The sequence below is a fragment of the Maylandia zebra genome, linkage group LG20, assembly GCF_041146795.1.
Source record: "Maylandia zebra isolate NMK-2024a linkage group LG20, Mzebra_GT3a, whole genome shotgun sequence".
NCBI classification, from domain to species: domain Eukaryota; kingdom Metazoa; phylum Chordata; class Actinopteri; order Cichliformes; family Cichlidae; genus Maylandia; species Maylandia zebra.
The window spans coordinates 24,011,718-24,017,889 of NC_135186.1; positions in this window are offsets into that span (position 1 = coordinate 24,011,718).

The window sequence follows — 6,172 nt, forward strand, 5'->3', positions numbered from 1 at the left end:
TTTATTCTTCCAGTGGTGCTACATACCTTTATAAAGCCCACAAACTTCAGCAATGCAATTAAAATAATATTTGAAAGAAGAGTTTGACTGGAAGTATAATGCTATTTTCATGCTCCAAAAAACCCCAAATATTCATCTGACCCATCTTTGCATAAATATTAAACATGCAGACATGTTGTATATCAACTGACTGTTAACACAAATATCTACTCAGTCACATGACAGCATGTGGCATGGTTGCTGTTGCCAGATGGGCTGGTCTCAGCCTTTCAGTAACTTTTGGTCTACTGGGATTTACTCAGACAGCCATCTCGAAGGTTTCGAGTGAACAGTCAAAAAAAGAAAATATCTAGTGAGCAGTAGTTCCCTGTGCCTTGTTGATGCCAGAGGTCAGTGGTCAGACTGCTTCGAGCTGACCGGAAGACGGCAAGTGTTTCCAGCCTCATATTACCAAAGCGTACCTAACCTCTTCAGCCCCAAGCCTAACTGATCTCCTGCCTTTTGCCCCTGTATCGGGGGCGTTGGGGCTTAAGAGGTTAAGTGTCTTACATATCAGATTGTTCAAGGAGCTTGGAATGAAAGTGACTGGACTTCTTTAAGTTTTGCAAAGTAATATTAAAATAATAAAATAATTGAATTGAATTAAAGAGTTGTACCTTCAGAGGGCTGTTGAGCCACTACTAATCATGTGTCTCAACACATGAGCAAAGAAAAAAAAGGCATGGGTCATTATCACCAGAGGTGATAATGAGAACTTGCCTCACTTTATCATGTGACCTACTGAGATCACCTGATTTATGATGGGGATGTACAGCTGAGTTTTGTCCTATCCAGGTGTCTCTTCTGTGACATGTATTTATGGAGCGGCCGTTTGGTTTCTCCTGTGTAGAGGTCTGAGCACTCCTCGCTTGGGATGAACTAGTCTTTGTCTGAGGGTGTGGCTTTGTTTTGTCATGCTTGGAGAAAAGTCCCCATGACTTTCTCTGATAAACATGCCACGTGATGGATGACAATGTTGTTCTGTTTGCCATTCTGTTTCTCCCTAGTTGGTGTCTGACCTTGTTTCCTGTGCATCTTTGCTGGTTTGATTAAAGGCCCAGTTGGGATAACCACATTTTAAGAGCTTTCTTTATTTTCCCTCCCTGCTCCTTACAATGACCTGGGTGACTGCTAAGTAACACAAATACATATCAGACTGTTTTCATTTTAGCATCTAAAATGAAAATAGATCAAGTAAAATGAAACTTTCAGTGTAGTTTCATTATTTATTTTCAAGTACAGTAGTTGTTATGCAAACAAAGCCCTGCAATAAACCTTTCAGTGTACGCCTCACAACGTGGATATCCCAGTGGTCTGAAATGTGATTTCTCTGATTCACATCCATCAGATTATTGTTGTTGGAAGCATTTCAATGCATTTCTTCCTGGGCTGGATTTTATTACACTGTTCGGGCCTGTAAAGTGTGACTCAGTCCGTCCTGCAGCTCTGTTATAGGTATTTACTGAAGCATTCCTGCTGTGCTGGCTACTGACCAACAGATGGCGACATAGACTGTGTCTGTCAGTTCTTTGACTTTTGAATTTTTACATTTTGTAATTAGAGGGGTTTATTGTGTACACGGGTATTGTGCTAAGTCCTCAGTAAGTGTGTAGGTGACAAATTTAATTCAATTTAAATTAATAAAATACGAACCCTTAATCCCTATAGCAGTGAGAACTGGTGCTGTGGCTTGGATGCACTGGTCCCCTAAAGGAAATGGGTCAGTGAAAATCAATATATAGTCAATCTAGGTGATTGTCTACATGAATCCTGTGACCTTCCCAATGGAAGTCATGCTTCAACTACAGGGATCCCGGAATGCATGTTTTTCCTGCATAAAGGATTTTGTTTCGGTGTCCTCGAAAAGTTTTAAGCCACCCCACAAGAAAATCCAGTTATAGACCGGATTTGGTCATTCGATTGCATACGATGGAACAGAAGAGATCACTGTTTATCTAATTGGCAGAACTAACTAGAAAATGTACCAAATTGTGTCAAATAAGATAACACACACATTGTCTTTAATGTGCGAGGACCAGCCACTCTTACAGCCAGGGGTAGTCACCTCCCCAAAGGAAAGAGCCTGTATGAAAATAAAATGAATCACATGTGACAGCCTTTGCAGTCACCAGATCACTACCTAACTGGATACCTTTAGGAGATTTTGTACCAGTGCATTAGACAACAATCTCCACTTTTTCAACAAAAAACACTAAATGAAGAATTATCTTGTAAAAGCATAGACTTCCAGACGTTTGGAGAGTCTATGCTGAGGCCCGTTGAAGCTGTTCTGATGAAAAGTTGTCGCCCAACACTTAATGTTGCCTTTTGCTTTGTCACCTGCAGCAGTTGCTTCTCTTCCTGCGTTTTTGTCCAACTATCCGAAAAATTGTTTTTTTTTTATCTGCTTTCTTTGAGATTCTGACTTGATGTTCTTACCGTTTCGCTCTCATTACATCTCGTCTGGGAGGATTCTTGGAATTGATATTAGCATAATGCTGTGAGAAATGTTCCTGAGAAGTATTTTATTGTTGTGCTGCTTCATGACGTACCAAAAGGGCCGATACCCACAAAGCCTTATTTCATCACCATAGGCAGTAATATTTACGATTATTAATATTATAACTAATCCGCAATGTACGGTTTTTGGTTATTTTCATGATCTGCATTAGAAAGTCAAATCCCTCAGTGGATATAAATAAACCATGATGCTGAAGAAGATCAATATTTTCTGTTGCAACATCGTACCATTTTTGGTCTTATTTTGTCAGATGTAAACTGGAGCAGCTGTGGTGCTTGAACCTGATGCAAGCACGCAAGAAGCATTGCTGCACATGGATTACGTGATCAGCAACTCTGTTATCTAAATTGTTATCAAATGGAAGGGAGGGGAAATCAAGTTTAAAAAGAAATATTTCATAGTTAATTTATAGTGACACTATAATACTCCTGAAAGCCTGGTAAAACAAAGATCCAAAAGTACAGCATCATTTAACTCGTTTCAGAGTTGATTAATTTTAGGGACTGAAGGGAGGCCTGCGGTCTAACCATGAGTTTGGAATTAACCGCAGGCTTTCCTGTCAGACCAAAGGTGAAACGGAAATAATCCGGCACGGCAAACATCAACATTTACGAGCAGGTCCAGGGCCAACTACAGATTTCACAAATGTTTAAAAACATCTTTCCTAATGACTGGCTTAAAGCCTTATGTAACCTCGGCACCACACAGTAATCACAGTCATATTTTTTGTGCAGTGCTGTTGCCACAGCGTCGGTATACTCAGATATCTCCTCAGTGGGTGGCTGCGAGGAGGAGCAGGGACCCCTGCTGCTCGCTGAGCTAAGTAGAGCCAGATTGCTGTGAGCAGCATGGGAAGAAGACAGTACGTGTGAATTATTAGATGACCCTCCAGAACAGCCAGAGACATGAAATCCTCTCCAGATGAGCCTTCTTACTCTGCAGAGAGCAGATCACAGAACCCTGGTTTCTATGGCAACAGGGAATCGTGTCTGACACGGCAAGCAGCACACGTTTTTTGAGGTGTTTTTTTTTCTTTCTCTCTGGTTCTTCGTACTTTTCAATCTTCTGTCAGACACATGCCTCCGCTGTGATGTCCTGAGAAAGGAAGGAAAGCTTCTGCAAAAGAAAAAGCACGAAAGGAGGGAAAATAGACGAATGCCCAACAACTTTAGAGCTCACCAAACAACATGTCTAATTATCTTAATCTGTAAAGAGTGTAAAAACAAAGTGCTAAATCTCCCCAAAAGACAAATAAGACAATTTGTGGTCACGATGGCTTGCATCTGTACTTTATTTAGGCTGGTTTCAGTGGCGGAGAATATATTTCAAATGTACAGCACTGAGCTATTTCAGAAAATTTCTATTTCATTCCACTTTTTACTTCTCTATAACTGTTGACACTGCTGCATTTAGATATGGTTGTTTTCTTGAGATTGTATCAGATCAACAGCAGATAGTAGGGTGTTTAAATAAAGTTGCGATTAGACTTTATTAATCCCGAGAAGGAGATTCATAAGCCACCCACGACGATGCATCATAAAATAATTAATATTAGCCCCAACTCTTCCTGCTGCACCATTTCAGAATCAGAATCAGCTTTTTGGCCAAGCATGCATACAGGTTCATAGAATCTGACTTTCATTGCTCTAAATGTGGTGTACACATGTTCAAACAAAAAACGGATATTATGTGTCAGTGAATTTGACAGACAGTGACAAGCATCTTTTTTTATTATGGTATAGCGACGGCACACGCTGTGTTATTTGCCTGATGGGACAAATAATAGAGTCAATACTTGGCTGTAGAGTCCATATTTGTCTGATGTCTCCTAGTGAAATAAACAGGTTCCTCTTGGATTGAAGTAAATTTCATTTTAATGTTGATCCTCTTATCTAAGTGGACAGCTTTACTTCCCAACCCACTGTCATTGAGCATTTTTACACCAATGAACGAAGCCAATATCGTGTGTGTATGAACCTGAAATCAGATGAGGCAGACAATTCAATTGTTTTTAAATTTAGTACTATATTAGTCATTAAAGTGATGGAACTTGTTGAAAACAGATTAATACAGTGCATGTGTTTTATTTAAGTTTGGTATGGAGACAGCACATTAATGTTTCCTGCATGTTTTTTCCATTAGTCACAAAACATTTAAACATATTTTATTTTCATTTCAGTCTCATCAGCATCTCTACAGATGAGGCATCTGGAGAAAATGCAGTTTGACTGTGAACCTCAGTTCACTTTTCCTCAAAGGAGCGTGCAGTGTTTGTAAAACAATGCATAATGCACCCACCTGTAACAGAATGCGATTTGACATATAGGGATGTAGATTTAGGGCACACAAAGAAAATAGCAAGTAGCTGAATGTCAAATTATTTGTAAGGTAGTGATTATTTTAAATATTTTCTATGCATATACCGTGTAAAGCATAAGACTTTCCAGTACCAAATAACATGAAATATGGGAAATGCTTTAAAGAACAGTAGCAGTGGAGGTTACTTCACAAATACCAACCTGTTATTGCAGCGCTGGTGCAGTTCAAATCCACAAACATCCAAATATACGAGTTTGATGATGGGACATCTGACTCAGAATGACTCAGTCCTGGAGCAGCGGCTACATCACTTGGATTGAATGATGAGAACAATGCTGTGTTCCAGGTTCATGCACTGAATTCTAGCCAAATTGGATAAGTCATGGTGGATTCATTCAGTGCGCTTTGTCACAAGTATGTTGTCTCATCAATAGCCTGAGTAAACCCAATAAAGTAGAAATTCAGCTAAAAAGAAGAGTCATCTGGCAGCTTGGTCAGAAATGTATTTTCTTTGCCAGATGAACTACTTTCAAACAGAAAAAACTCTTTGAACAAGCCTTAATTAATTTTTACTGCTTATGTTCTTATCCAGGCTCAAAGAATCTGTTTAAGGAGGGTAAACCTATTAGGAAAGTCATTCTGAGTCACTGAAATGACTCATTATTTGTTATCTTCACGTTCCTGTTGTAAATGATGTTTTAATGCAGGAATGTGTCTGCATCATAAACCCAAACTGGGAGCTGGTTCCATAGTAGAGGAGGGCTCTGTCTCCCATTTTACTTTTAAAAAATCTAGGACATACAAGTAAAGTCCATTACACACCATTGCAAAAAAGCAATACAAGCTTGCGAATTTGATTTCATTGCATTTTTGTGAAGAATTCATCCCCATAAAACTCAGCGTGAAAAACTGAAGCCTATATCAAGCGATGATGAGCTGCCCCTGGTGCTTGTAAACATGAAAAATGAAGAAACTGATATTCTGGGTTCATCCAGTTATCACGAGAAGGCAGCAGCAGGGAGAATTTCATGATTTGATCCAGAAGTTGAAACTGTAACATTTGTTTCCAAATGCAGTGATCGGTAGAAAAAAGAAAAGTAATCACATGGATTTTATGTAAAATACAACAGGTTTTATGTGTCCGATGTGTAAAGTCTGCAGTCTGAGTAAGATAAGATAAGATAAGATAAGATAAGATAAGATAAGATAAGATAAGATAAGATAAGACTTTATTGATCCCACAACGGGGAAATTTTTGCGTCACCTCAGCTCAGGTACAGATATATGAAGGAA